Consider the following 16169-nt stretch of genomic DNA (forward strand, 5'->3'; position numbering starts at 1 on the left):
CCGAGCTGTTCCTCTTTCTTTTCCTACAGCTCGGGGATTGCCCAGCAGAAGTGCTCCTTACTGCTTCCCCCATTAAACCTTTAGTGAAACCCGATCAGGCAGCTGAGAACAAAGTTCCTTTTCACCACATCAGCCTGGCGGAACTGTAAGAGTCAAAATCAATTAGTAAAATAGACACTACAGCATATACACGAATACGGCACCAGCAAGCGCAGGTATCAGTCAGAATAGATTTAATCTCACAACTCAAACCACTCAAATACAAAAGCAGACAGTCTCAGCTCACTCTGCCAGTCACTGGAGCAAATTGTAGCATCATGCCGTACACATACTGTACATTCAAATTCTTCCCTACAGAATGTATATAATTATATATGCATATGCGAGCAAATGTTTATTCCATGCTGAAAAGAGAAGAAAAGAAACACACCGTTTCACTTTGTACAATGCCTTGCAAAACCTTTATGCTTGCAATACAAATGATTGGAGAAAAGACGTGCAAGTCATCATTTGTAATCCAGCAACATTTGAAAGCTTTTAGAGGGTCTGGATACTTTTGCAAGGCTCTGTATTTAATATACACACGTGTACTACCATATAGAACTATTTAATACTGAACTCTGACTCTTTTTGCATAATCTTACTGTGCTTTTGTGCACATTACCTTCCTTTGACTACAGTAAATGTGGATGAGAACCATGGCATTTTCCTTTAGCTCGTTGACACTACTTAATTGACTATTTTTGTTGCTTTTCTAAGGTATTTTAAATATTTATGACTAAATGAGAAATCCATAATTCTAAAAATGAAAAGGAATAATTATGAGAAAACAGACCTCACTTATTTCCCCTGAATTTTTCTTTTCATTTTGATTGAGAGAGATAAGCACTAGGTGGCAGCAGAGACATATGAAACTCTGGGTTAGCGCAGGGACCTCCAGCACCTGAAGTGTTTACAGGGCTGTGATGCCTGGGGGGATGCAGGCCTCTGAACCACCCCTCTCTCATACCCCAGCCGTATCACTGCACGGCCTGAAACCACCGCAGGAGCCATCATCCTGCTTCCCCGGCTGTGGAACGGCCAGTCATCGATTTCTTTCCCTGCCAGTCTCAGCGGTCTCTTTCTTTCCTTCTTTCCTTTCTTCCTTGCTGTCACTCTATCGGTCAGTCAGACAGTAACAGTCTGTGTCAGTCTGTCAGTCTGTGGGTCTGCCAGTCAGTATTTTGATTGACTTTGACCTTAATTTTTCCTCTTCCTACTGCCCTCTCCTGATTTTTGCCTCAGAACGTCACTCGGCCTCATGGCCGCTCTTTTCGGAAGACCAGCTGTTTGGGGTATATTGGCTTTGGCCTCTGCTTTTTTTGACAACGGTTTGGGACACCGCTGACTGTACATCCAAACCGCTGTGACCTTAACACGTGGATTTACATATCTTCTCCGGTCGCCACATCCTGATCGGTGAACACAGTGACATAACACGGGCACTATAAAGTCTATATGGAGGCAGTGTAGTGTGGTGGGGATGTTTCTGAACCCATGGGTTGTGGGTTCGAGTCCTCACTGCCAACACTGCTGAATGAGGGACTGTACCCGTTGCTCCCGTCTGCCCAGCTGTAAAAAGGGGGACCACCATGTGCAGAGTCTGATAGGTAGTTGGATAGGGGGCAACACGCTCTCTGATCGCTTTGCCAAAAAAACAGTGTAAGTTATACGGGTAATTCAATTTGACCCACCTATTGGATCATTATTATTTCTAAATACTTGGAACAATTTAGGGCAGCACAATGGCAACGTAGCTATCATTTTTGCATCACAGTGCTGGGGCGTTGGGTTCAATTTCTGGGGTGCTATCTGTGTCAGATTCACGTTCTCTCCGTGTTCGAGTGGGTTTCCTCTGGGTACTCCTGTTTCCTCCCACAGTCCAAAGCCATGCTGGTAGGTTACTTGGCTCCTGGGAAAATTGGCCCTGCAGTGAGTGCATGTGTCTGTGTGTGCCCTGTGATAGACTGGCGTCCCGTCCAGGCCGTATCCTGCCTTGCACCTGTTGCTTTCTGGGATAGGCTCTGGCTGGCCCTTGACCCTGTATTGTATAAACTGGTTAGAAAATGGATGGATGGAGCAAATTACCTGTGATTTGTTAAACAGATGATTTGTTATATTAAAGTCATCTAGAGATCATTAGGAACACAAATCAGACTTTTTTTTTGTAAAGTAAGAACACCATTTAGAGGTTAGATCCCATTAAGGGGTAGAGGTAGGGTCCCATTTCAGAGATCAGAGCACAGTTTGTGCTTGAAAAAGGAACTGTAGATGTTGAAATGTTCTCACTAAAGACTGGTTTACTGATTAACATGTTGGCATTCTCCATTCAGGTACAGTATGCAGAAACTTACAAGTCTCAACCAGATAGATTTCACTATATTAGCTGAAGACAGTTTTATAAGATAGTATCAGATCACATTGTTAGCCCTATACAATTTCTTGCATTAGGAATTTGTCTGTTGGCATACCCCAGCTTGCTCTACATGAGACACACAGGTAGGGAGAGAGAAGCCTGGGGTCAGATCGCAGGGTCAGCCATTTATACAGCACCCCTGGAGCAGTTAGGGTAAAGGGCCTTGCTCAGGGGCCCAACGGGGTAGGATTCCTCTGCCGGCCACAGGATTTGAATCGGCAACTCTCTGTAATGGACAGTTCTTTCCGGACCCTATGCGGATAACACGATCCAGGGAAAAGTGAAGAAACACGGGGGGAAAAGTCATGCAGAAAAAGGGGATGAAAACAGGGGGCGTGTTCTTGGTGCGCTGGTGTTCGGGGGAGGTGTGGCCGAGGCAAACAATCCAGGAGAAAATCCAAGGGGGAATCCAAACGAAGGCAAAAGTCCAAAACCGGGTGGTCCATCCGAGACGAAGACAAAAGGGGATTAAAAACAGGGAACCGGGCCGGAACCGGCAGGGGGGAACGGGAACAGAAACTTAAAACCTTAATGGGACCAGGCGCTTCCAGGTAACCAGAGCAGAGCACCAAACTGAGTGGGCGTCTGGCTTTTAAGGTGGACTGGGAACGGGCTGAAACAGGGGACAGGTGCACAAAATCAAGTCCGAAGTGAAAGGGCCGGAGCGCCCTTAAGGGGGAGGGACTACAGTCGTGACACTCTCTAGCCACAGGCGCAGATCCTTAGCCACAGAGCCACCGTTCCGCCCTGGAACAGTGGCCAGTTCTATTCCCTACGAGTCTGGTCACTTTGTTCGGTTGTGTCGGCTTCAGGGAGAACATTTTGGTCTCCAATCGCATCGAACAGCAGAACTCCAATTGAATCGAACATGTGAGCTGAAATCATCTTGGTGAGATAAATACTTCCATACTGTAAGCAATCTATCAAAATTAAAAGTGACAAAAACTACATTCCGAAGGATATTTTTTTCTGTATGCAACTAAAGAGATGATGAATGTCTTTAAGTGTCTACAGGAAATGTTAAAAGACAACAGCATCAATGACGACAGACTAAATTAAATGTTTCAGTTGAATGTAATTACATAATCGTGTGTTAGCATCAGTTTACAATCAATCAATTAGAAATGTTGTAGATTCCTTTTGATCTTTTAAAGCTCTTTGCAATTTAATAACTATTTTATTAATAACTATTTTTTTGTTGAGTATATGTTACAGATTTCTATATTGCTTACTGAATGTGTTGTAATGTGCAATATTTAACCTTATGTATTCTGATAATTTACAAAATAACACTGTAGAAAAAAGAACTGTCTACTGTCAAAAAGAAGCTGTGTATCTTTTTCAATGTCTGGCTGCTGGTAATTCTAAAATTCTAAAATAGCACGTCTGTCGATTTCCATTTTCAGGTTTTGTCTACAAAACTCTTTCCTAAATGATCACAAAAAGGCAGAATTGTTAGTAAATTAATTCATAATTTGATCATTTGATCTGTATTTTCCGAGAAAGAGGAAGAAGCATCATCTATATCACGCTGTGAAATTTGTTTCACAATCTTGTAAGCTGCTGTTTGAACTCACAAAGTACTCACGATGGAAAAATATTACAACAGTGTGTATACAAACTTGTTCCTGGATACAGTCATTAACAATTAACCTATGAGACACATTTCCAGGAGAAGTTAAGTCTAGTGTCCTGGCTGCCTTTGAAATAAAAAAAAAAGAACAGATGCCATTAAAAAAAGAAAAAATACAGAACTAGAACCTAAATACCAATTTCAAATTGAATGCAATAATTTAATATGGTAACCAAAATTTATTACAATTTTAAATTGTAAGACCCCTAGACCTGACTTCCCCTTTCCTTTTCTACCTCGTGCCCTTGATTCTAGTCTGTTTTCTACAGTACATCCTAGACAAATTTCTGTGTCAAGCAATAATTAAGATTTTTAGATACTTTTTTGTAAAATTGTAATAATTTATTACAATTTTAAATTGGGTGACTCTGGAAATGGCCTTTTTCATCAGTATTAAACTCATCTCAAACCTTCACTGGACAGTTCCTTGACTCCTTGCACCCCTACAGAGGGACAGACCGTTTAAGAACTTGAATGAAAACATACAACAGCTGTCAGGTAGCAGTTCTTTTCGGACCCTATGCGGGCGACAATCCGGAATAGTGAGAAAACACGGGGGGGGAGTCATGCAGGAGACGGGAATAAAGACAGGGGGGCGTGTCCATAGAGTGTTGGTGATCCAGGGAGGTGTGGCCGAGGCAAAACAATTAAAAAAAATCCAAAGGAGAATCCAAACGAAAGCGAAAGTCCATGGTTGAGTGATCCATCCAAAACAAGGGATTAAAACCAGGTGCCAGGTCGGGACCGGCAGGGGGGAACAGGAACAGAAGCAGGAGCAGGAGCAAAAAGTTAAAAGCATAACAGGGCCAGACGAATCCAGGTCCCGGACTCGCACGATGCGGGAATCGGATGCAGAGCCTCGATTGGCGACTGCGTCTGGCTTTTAAAGGGGGACAGGAAGGAGGCTGAAACAAGGGACAGGTGCGGGGAGTAAGGCAAACGAGGAAGAGCTGGAGCGCCCTTAAGAGGAGGAGTAGCCATCGTGACAACAGCCGGCATTCCTTGAGATGGGGTTGTTGGCTTCCAATTCAGGCCTTATTTTATGATGTCTGGGGCATCTACAGGTGTTTCTGCTTCTGTAAGCTGCTTGATTCATATGTACTCAGCTTGATCTAATGCTGACCCAGACGTGAACTCCAATAACAGCTGCCACCATGAAGACCAGCCCCACAGAGAGCACGATGATCTTCATGAGACACAGCGGAAAGCCAGTAAAGGTGTCTGAAAGGAAAGGGACAAAATTGTATACATTAGTTAATGGGAATCTTTGATCAAAATAGACGTCTGCACCACGACTGATACACTGTCATATTGAGATACACAGATCATTCTCTAATTATACAAGAGGGCCTCCTGTTACATGACAAAGCTTTGTGCATTTAATTCCCTTCATGCGCGAAAAATCGCACTCCTGTAATCACAGCAGTATAATCACATTTCAAATAAAGAAATAAAGCTCGACATAAAATGTGAAAATATGTAAATCAAGAATTTTTTAGTCTAATAATCTAGACTATAAATCTATACAATCCTTTTTTGTCCCTTAGGTGACTAGAGTAACTTTAGAGATTTGTGACTTTAAGAAGTACTAATGAGAAACCAGGTGATAGTCACGAAGAGGAATGAACAGGCAAATTCACTTCTGTGTGCACATAATATAAACGACAATGTATACAAAATAATGTTAATGTCACAAAACATTGACTGGACAAGTTCAAATTAGCGTAGCAGCTTAAGCCTCTGCAGCAGGGCATCTTTTTTTCACCTCTGAAATATCGCTAGACTACGCCCTATGTTATCACTAACTGTGCCTGAAAAGCTTATCAACACATTTGTGACTACTGTAATGCTCTACTCGCTGGGGTATCTAAGTCTACATTGAACAAACTGCAGTATGTCCAAAATTCGGCAGCTAGAATCCTGACCAGGTCTAGTGCAAGTGTTCACATTACTCCTGTCCTGGAGTCCTTGCACTGGCTTCCTGTCAAAATCCGTGTGGACTTTAAAAGCCTCATGCTCACCTATAAGGCTCTGTATGGCTTGGCACCTCAGTACCTGTCTGAACTATTATCGCCTTACTCCCCACCTCGCAACCTTCACTCTTCTAATTCTGGTCTCCTAACTGTCCCCCAAGCTTGTCTACATTGTATGGGTGACTGGGCCTTCTCCTGTTATGCCCCCAAGCTCTGGAACTCTCTCCCCAAGGATATCAGAGAGTCACCTTCTCTAAACTCCTTCAAATCCAGACTCAAAACCCTCTTCTTTAGAAGAATAACAACTGGTTCCATTCTGTACCCCTCTGCACCTACTATACCACCATCCACGATCTCCTCGGTGTATTGTAATTGTGTTTTATCTTGTGTATTCTTTTTATTTATTGTTGTTGTCATTCTGTAAAGCGCTTTGAGAAGCCATCTTTAAAGGCGCTATATAAAACAAAATGTATTATTATTATCCTGAGAATTCGCCCTTACCACTGGCGGTGAATGGACAGCTGTCGCTCACAGCCACTGAACTGATGCTCCAGCTGACCTGATTGCTGACGTTACACACCACAGATCTGCCATCCGTAGACACGTCGATGAGCAGAGCAGGGGACCTGCTGTAGTTCGCTGTGATCTCAGTGCAGTGAGATTGCCTGCAGGAGTAGGTAGAAGACTCGGCTCCATCAGTGGAGCACATGACTAAGAAGCTGCAGAATTCACTCTTGGGGGACTCAGAATTGACCAGAAGGGCTGGTGGGGACACCTTCTCTGTGAGGACAGAGAAACAAGCAGTGTAGTGCAGAAATTTGAAGGCTTCATACGAAGCAGATTTTTGTGCCTTGACATAACAGTTTCTTGTGGTCCATTTACAAATTTTATTGAAGTGAATGTCCTCTTTGAATCATTATATGGCATATGCACGATGTACAAGAAAGAAAATTGATCTTATAGATATTATTAATTACCCAGAATGAATGATTCACTGAGAAATAAAAGTTAAATGCACTTACCACGAACATATACAATATACTCTGCCACAGTTATCAGTTCCAAGTATATCAATCACCACTGTCTTAAAAAGACCATTGTCCCCCTCCTCCAGGTAATTGATAAGTAAAGAGAAATCCTTCTTGTTAAACTGCACCTTGTTTTTATACTTCGGATACAGCAAAACACGTTCTGAGTCTTTCGTGTATTCGACTATGTTACTGAATCCAAAAGTCCATGATATCCAAAAGAATTTCAGCTGCTCGTATCCTGGAACAGTCAGATGAGCTGAATCCCCTCTTACTCTGAAGAGCCCGACTGGAAGAATGTCAGTAATGACACCTAGAAATAGAAAGACATACAATTACTTATGAGAAAGAAAGTTAATAAAAGACCTTTTCGTTTTTACAGTTACTGAACTTAAAACTTAAGAGACTGATTCTGCACCTCAAAGAATTATTAATAACCATACGAAACCTCACGATTTTGTAGTGTTTATCTTAAATATGTGCATAAAAATGCTCAATTATGCTCAATTTAATAACTGTTCAAAACAAAGGACTATCTCTCATACACTGCTAAGAGTCTGCTAAACCATCATATTCTCAAATAGTCCTCATATTGAACGTTAATGCTTTAGTTGTAAAAATGGGACGCATCTTTAGAGAATCATCTCCATTAATATAGAGTGATGTCAAACATTTGTTTTGAATGGATGATCTCTCTTGTTTTTACATTTTATCGAGATTTGATTCTCATAATAAATGAGAGTTCTGGGAGCTGCGAATTAGTTTCACTAAGTATATTTAAAAAGAGTTCATTATCATTTCTCTCAGACTTTATACGGTAACATTTTGCTGTGGTCAAATGATTGTATGAAACAAATGTAGTTTTAAAAAGAGCAGACAGGAGAGTGTAAAATAAACTATGGCCAAGTAGCTTAAACATTGCCTTGTGCAGAGAAAAAACAGCATTTCAAGGTTTTTCCTGAAAGGAGCAGTTTTGTAGGTTATTGAGTCAAGTGCAAGAGGAGCAGGCAAAGATGATACAGATTCTTAAACGATTCAGCTATGTATAAAAAATAAATGAATATTAATTTATTAATTTTACAGAAACATTCAAATTCCTTTGTGGATCACAGATCTAGTCTGTTCCTTTACGCAATGCAGAAGAATGAGTCCTGGAATGCAAACACATTTTATGGTATCCGTTTTTAGTGTGTTTCCTTTGAGCAAGGAGCTGTGTCCACACGCAACTAATTATTCCAAACGTTGTGCATACGATGTTGCTCCTGAGTACAATGTCACTAATCATTAACCCACGAAACACATTTGCTGTAAGTTGCAATGGAAATAATAGAGATTAATTCCAGGTGGAAAAGTGGGAAGACCTAAAAACACTTTAGATGCGAAGCCTCTTCAGGCCACCTGATCACTGTTGTTACAAACGCGAGGAAATGAACATGGAGAAAGTTAGGAAATGACTGAGTGGGTTAGTCAATAAGTAAAATAATTAATCAGAACCTTGAACTTGGAAGGATTTCTCCAGGAATATACCCACCCCAGCGGTTGGTATTGTTAGAGGCGTTTGAATTCTTTGTTCTCTGGCACAACTTTGGTGAAAGGAGCAATAATTCAGGCACGCTTGGTTGAACAAAAATTTATTAACAATGAGAGTGACACACGCTACACTACACACATATAACACACAAGCTTTCCTATGTACAGTATGTAGAGACCTACATCTAGACCACCCAGAAATCCCCAGACAGCTACCAAGTATTTGACTCTTACATAATGCCTGCAAAGACCAAAGAAGAGATCATCTGCCTTCTAAACTAAATAGAATACAACCTATGAATGAATCTCTCTCTGCAAACCCAGATGCCACGGAAAAAATATGAATCCATCTCCCTATTTTGAAATACACGTACTAAAAAAGGAGTGGCTGGTTTAAATTGAGCGATTCTTCACTCAGGAACTCCAAGTCCCCCAAAAAACCCAGAATAGCAAGCTATTTTAGCAAGGCTCAAACAGTTAGCTCCAATCAGGTCCGTTCGGATGATCTCGAGCATAGACCTCTTGCCTGGCCCATGCTTTAAGTTCTGTCCTCCTGTCTGCCTCTTCTTGTGATCTGTTCTTTTTTTCTCTGCCTTGATCTGTCTTTCGGGACTGTTGATTGGCGCTTAATCATTTCTCCAGAAATCAACTAAGTTAAACCAAGGTAAACTTTACGATTGCTTTGATCGCAGAATCTAGACCCCCTAAATCTCAGCAAACATCCGTCCTACTTTGAAGCTGGAAATGTTTACACTGCCAGCTGTGACACACTTCATTGAAACTCTTAGGGACACTTCTTTGTCACTTTACCGGTTAGACTACTGATTACAGCTTTTTTTCCAGGTCATACTTGGAATGTATTTTTCCACAAAATACATTTAACAAGCACTAAGAAAACGTTGTGACAGTGAAAACTGTTTTAAAAAAATAGTAACATTACCTGAAGATGCCAAAACTATGCTGACAAGCAAAAGGAGAATCATAGTTCTGTATCTTAGCATTGGCAAACATCTCAGTGGTCAAATGGAAATGGGCCTGTGAACATTAATCTTTAATTTTTTATATGCTCACCACATCCTGTGTTCCACAGCTAAAAAGTTGCATTTCTTCCTTTTTCTTTTGAGGGTGATGTCAACCTTCACTTGTTTCTTTGCAGCCAAAACATGCTGACATAGCTCCCCTCTCAAACCACTTGTCAGCTCCGCTACAATCTCCGATACGATTGAGCGTGCAATCTCACACTTCCGCTTGCTGAAGGAGCTTCCCGCATGAAGGTACGTCTGCTCCTGGAGTAAGAAGTTTATATGTAAGGTGTAGGAACAGGAACACTTTACATTCTGAGCACAGTAATTCAAATGTGGTGACGCAGTCATCAGAGGACAGGAGAAAATTCAAAATGTCTGAAACTAGCATGTCACAAAACCCATATTCTTCGTAAGTTACACGTTACGTTAGAGTTTTCTCTACCATAGTTGAAAAGGGAACATGTAACCGTCTGTAGGAATATTAATGCACCCAATGCCAGTGCTTCATGGCGCACATTTTGTCATGATGCTATCCATGAGGGATAATAATAGCCAGCAGCCATATCACTCTGCAACTCACAACTGACAATCCACTGGAGCTCAGCAGGTGGGAGCCTGTTCAGTACCTGGATGGGAGACTCCTGGGAAAGCTAAGGTTGCTGCTGGAAGAGGTGTTAGTAGGGCCAGTAGGGGGCGCTCACCCTGCGGTCCATGTGGGTCCTAATGCCCCAGTATAGTGACGGGGACACTATACTGTAAACAGACACCATCCTTCTGAAACTGAGGTTCTGACTCTCTGTGGTCATTAAAAATCCAGGGTGTAACCTCAGTGTCCTGGCCAAATTTCCCATTGGCCCTTACCAATCATGGACTCCTAATTAATCCCCATCTCTGAACTGGCTTCATTACTCTGCTCTCCTCCCCACTGAGAGCTGATGTGTGGTGAGTGTTCTGGCGCACTATGGCTGCCGTCGCATCATCCAGGTGGGGCTGCACACTGGTGGTGGTAGTGGGATTCCCCATTACCTGTAAAGCACTTTGAGTGGAGTGTCCAGAATATATAGCACTATATAAGTGTAAGCAATATAGAAACTTAATATGGAAAACAATATGGAAGCTTCTGAATCCGCCTGTAAGATGAAAGATAAAGGCATGAGGCTTCCTCTGCCACCAACCCTTGTAGAAATGCAGCTCTAATAATACACCCACTTTGAAGAAAGCCCACAGGAAATACTATGGTCTTGCAAGGAGCTGATGCATTGTGGTAAAACAAGTGAAGATATGAGACTTGCAGTGTTTTTCAAAGCTGACAGAAGCAGCCAAAGAGGAACTAACAACTAAGAAACTGCGCTGGAAAATGTGTGGGGTTCATTATCTTGTTCTCATGATGGGACTCTCTGTAGTTTTGTATGGTGAGTCCCACAGTTTATTTTAATAATGCTGTTGGAATGCAGGTTTTTCATAACATGCAAAGCAATTCAGCTGCGGACGTCTGTGCTAAGATGTGATGATTGTTGACATATTTAATGATAATGATAATGGTAAAATAAGTTATTGTAAATATGTGAATTACAATATAATCAAATCTAATTTACCACATTTCCTGGAAAGCACTTGGAAAGAAACTATTGCTGTTAGAGTTTTCAGAATTTTTAGAATTTTCAGTGTGTCAAAACAAAGAAAATAAATTTGATAGTTATCTAGATGTGGGAACTTAAAAAAAGAAAATAAAACCAAAAACACATACAGTGCTGGGAAAATGTCCACGAACTTTATGGAGTTTTTATAATGAAAGTTCGGGAGGGATGACAACAACCACGCTCAATCATTCCCAGCCGTCAGCGATTAGCAATCAGTCCCTTCGTCCTTCCTCCACCGAACACTATAATTACCAACGTGATATCTCTCTCCCTCGCGTGCGACTTTTGCATCCCACCTCCACCCAACTCCACCTCTGCAGCTGCCCCTTGGTCACCCTGCGTGGGGGTCCTGGTCTCCTTGTCCTCTGGCCAGGAGGTCGGCCCTCAGCCAAGCGGGTTAAGCCGATATCCGCACCAGAACAGTTCATCACACTTTGATCTTGGGTGTTGCCATTCCTAGTGAAATACAGTAGCTTACCATGATACCCCTAGCTGAAACTGATCTCAGATAAATAACCAAAAGATAAACTAATATGCAATTGACTACCATGTGATTAAAAACAAAAGAAAATTCGCAGTCCCCTTAGACTTTATTTGGTTGTTAAAAAATAGGTCATTTATGGGTAAATTATATATCATTTTTGAATATATGCAAATAAGCTAATTAGATTGAAACTAACAGTTCTTAAAATCATATGAAATCTTTTTTTTTATTTGCTGTTGCTTGAGGTGTCAATCTGCCCTTGTCAGTGTCTGCTGAGGAGAATGTCACAGGCGCTGTGGGAGGATCAGTCACTCTGCCTTCAGGTGTGCAGAGTGTGTCTGTCCAAGACGTTGTCTTAATGGATTGGAAATTCAAAGAGAAAGCTATTGCACAGTTTACTGGTGGGAAAACAAACCCAGATCTGTCCCCTCAGTTCAGGGGGAGGATACAGATGAGTGATCAGAATGGAGATTTAACACTGACTCAGTTACGCCTGGATGACTCTGGAACGTACACGTTCACTGGGATCGGAGGAGAGAAAGGACCTCAGATCCCTAAAAAGATCATTAACCTGCAGGTGTACGGTAAGAAGTTACTTTATTTTCCTTTTTGATTTTATCTGTTCTTGCAGACATTTAGAATATAAAATGAATTGTTCATATTTTAAACCAGTTATAACTGATATTACACACACAGTGAACTTCATTTTACTAATGGGTTTTAAATGCATCATGACATACTGAGTCACATAAGTGACATAAGTGAGGAACAATGCTGGTATTTTTAAGCTTTAAGTTGTTTATGTTTGTCATTGTCACTTTTGTTGCTGCTAAATTAAAATGGTCACAATTGCCACAAACATTTTGCTTTGTGTTTTTGACTACTAATTGTAGTGGAAATGGATTTTGGAATAACTACATTCTGAATCTTTTTCTCACCATGTTCTGTTAAATTATATTGCTGGCAAACACTTCATCTAGTAAGTGTAAACCTACAAAAATGACACGTTTCACTAATGAATATTTCATCAGTGTATGTATCTCTTGCACAATCATGTATAGACCAGATATATGTCTGTATCTCATTTCCAGGAACAGCGGCATTTATCTTGCAATGATGTTGGAAGTTTTCTCTTTTAATTTCTCTTAATTTCATTAGGGAAATGACACAAGTCAGCACCTCCAGCCAGGAGAATCTAAATTTTATATTGTTCCAAGATTACAGAAGAAACATTTGAAGACAAACTTGATCATGGGCTGATTGTAATGGCTAACGGTAAATTTCTATTTAGATCTGATCCAAGCAGTGAGGATTCAGACAGAGGTGGTCTATAGGGATAATGGAAGATGTCTTCTGACTCTGACCTGTCAGGTGACAGGGGGCGGCCATGTTTCTTTTTGTTGGTTGAAAGGTGGGCGTGTCATTCCTGGGACAACCAGTGTTGCTGTTCTAGAGCACATAGCTCATCTTACAGACAGTGCTCTCAGCTACAACTGCACAGCCTTCAATCCTGTGAGCAGTCTGTCTGCTTTTGCACTTGCAGACTGCAACACACTAGGTAAGCATCTTAGCATATGGGACTGATGGTCATTTAAGCTAATGTTTATAAGAGCTGTAAAGAATGGATAATACTGTGTGGAAGTTTTAAATGTAGTTTTAACACCCTACAGTATTTAAGCAATATCGAAGATAGTGTGGTAATTGTATATAGTGTGGTATTAGGTATATAGTGTGCTTTGTACAATAAGGCGAATTACAGTTAGAACTCTTTGATTTTACTAACTACAACTAGACAGACATGTTAATATTCACTAGGAGCTTCTGCTCCTGATAAAATACATGTGCCGATGTATTTGTATATATACAGAAAAGTAACACATATAACCTGTTTATTTCATGTGGTTAATCAATCTTCACATATCTAAAATACATTTTATACACAAATTAGTTTTAGCTCCCTATGCTATTTAAGTAACATTGAAATGATAGGATATTTCATATTTTGTGATATTTGTGATATTTTCCCATATTTCTAAGTGCAGCTGGGAGGCAGTTTACCAAAATCTACACAGACATATTAAAATAAGTCATTTCAAAACTGGTTTTCTGCCCTTGTATAACGTAGATAGACTGTTGTTTTTCAATATATACAGAAAAGCAGCAAATGAAACCTATTCATTTCATGTCCTGTCGATAACCAATCTCCATTTCCAAAATACATTTTAGATACAAACTGATGTCAGATCAAAGTTCAAAGGCCGTCTAAAGTGTTTGTTCTCCTCAGTGTATTTGTATTTTATTTCAGACTTCAGACCCACAAAAATATTGCTGTGTGTGTGGAAGACAGTCCTGTTCTCTGTGGGTCTGGTCATGATGGTGTCTGCTGTCATTGGTGTCCACATCAGGGAGACCCTCAGGAACAGGTGAATGATACTGTGTCTGAAGTTCTGATCTAATAGGAGCTCATTAGTATTAATGTTCTATTAACCTTATACAGCACACTGAGATAAAAGGCAAGACATTGTTTCTTCTTGGGGAAACTTTTCATACTGTACATGAGACAGAAGTATTTTCATTTTTCATAAATATTGGTTTTGGAACTCAGAAAAATTAGTGTAGAGTTCCCTCTGTATGTTATTAAAGTTGTTAGATTGGAGTTTATAAAGCAAAATTTCCACTACCCTAATCAGACCTACAGATAGTACTTTGACAGATATCACTCCAGATACTGTACTTCACCTACCTAAGGAAGTCACAGAGCAAGAGTTCTTTCTAGTTTCCAAAACGTTATGTGCCCAGAGAACTCAGGAGCTCTGATTCTATGGGACAGCAGTCATGATGTTAACTCCAGGTAAAGACATCATGTATATGGTTGAATAGAGTGATCAGTTTACAGTATCTTCTGTTAACATAAGAGCAGTGACTGTTCAGAAAGTGTAGTACAGTCTGCATAATAAACAAAAACTGAAGAAAAACAGAGTAGGTACAGAGTAATCTTTTATAGAACAGAATGTGTTATGATCATTTTCTTCCTGGATATCTGTGTTTCAGACATGAAACTGACCACAAACAGGAAGTGAGGGGTGAGGAAACTTCTTTCTGACCACCAGACTCAAGCTGAAACAAACTGGACACTGTACTCCTAACCAAGGACTTCAAGAGTTTCAGGTTGTTTTGTAACTAGTTCATAACAGATTTATGGGACGAATTTTAGATCCTACTGTCAACTGCTTTCACTCTTCTACATATAATATACATTGCATTTATCTTGTATTCTGAACTTCCCTTTGGGCATTTCTCTTACGCCTCTACCACCACCCCAGTTTCACCCTTGCAGCAGCTCCCCAGCTCATTCCTTATGAATGTGGGGGGGGGGTTCAGTCAGACTCATCCTTCAGCCAAGCTGTAGTTCTCTCATCTCTCATCTCAAACAAACCCTAATACATTAATTAAAGGATCTAACTTACTTACTTTGCTGTATACCGAGTCCATTTCTTTGCAAGGCAAGGTAATTGAACCCCCTTGTAAAATAACTGTTGCTTTACATTTGTAATTTGTTATGGGATATACATTACATGCCAGTGTGTGAAGATGTACAGCAATTGGTGCTTTTTCTGTACTGTGTGTGATGGGATGGGAAGTGAGAGCTCAGATGACTATAGCAGTGGACCGCTGTGTCCTCTGAGGAGGGTGGTTGAAAGTATGAAGGTTACAATGGTCCTGCACTAGAACTCAGGAGCCTGTGACCAGGCTGTGTAAGGACTCTTCTCAAGACAGAATGCATGATGATGTGGTTTAAAGCAAGTTGTGGTTTGAATACAGAACACCAAGTACAAGAGTACTGGGTGTATAAACATCTTTATTGCACTAAACATTCTACATATGTTTCATATATATTTTTTCTATGAACGAAAAGATATATTGATTTGTAAACTAGTTACCAATTACTACTCCTCAAAAAAGAAGAATGAACCTATGTCCTTATTGTATACAGTCCTGAAAATAAACACTTTTTTTATTTCAATAAAGTTCATCTGTCTCTTGTCTCATTTGATCTCTGGCATCGACATCAGGGAATGTCTGAATACGGAGTTGTATCTAGAGTTGTCAATATACCAGTAAGGGAGTTGTAGAGTCTCCCTGTTAAGCAGGGAGTCTGAAATTATTTAGAAACTGTTCTTGTCAATTGTAAGGACATGCTTGTAGATAAGCAAACCACATAACAGACTGAGAGGAAGTGAGCAGGTCAGACACAAGCCAAGAGCCTCATATACCTTTTCTACCCCCCTCCTCTCCTTGCTGTAGAAGATGTGCTTGAAGAATGATTTTTAATTCTTCAACTTTAATTTGAAGTCACATTTAGGGCAATTACAGGAAATGCAATGAGCTGCAAGTCATCTT

This window comes from Atractosteus spatula, chromosome 5 (assembly GCF_055471065.1).
Source record: "Atractosteus spatula isolate fAtrSpa1 chromosome 5, fAtrSpa1.hap1, whole genome shotgun sequence".
Classification (NCBI taxonomy): Eukaryota; Metazoa; Chordata; class Actinopteri; order Semionotiformes; family Lepisosteidae; genus Atractosteus; species Atractosteus spatula.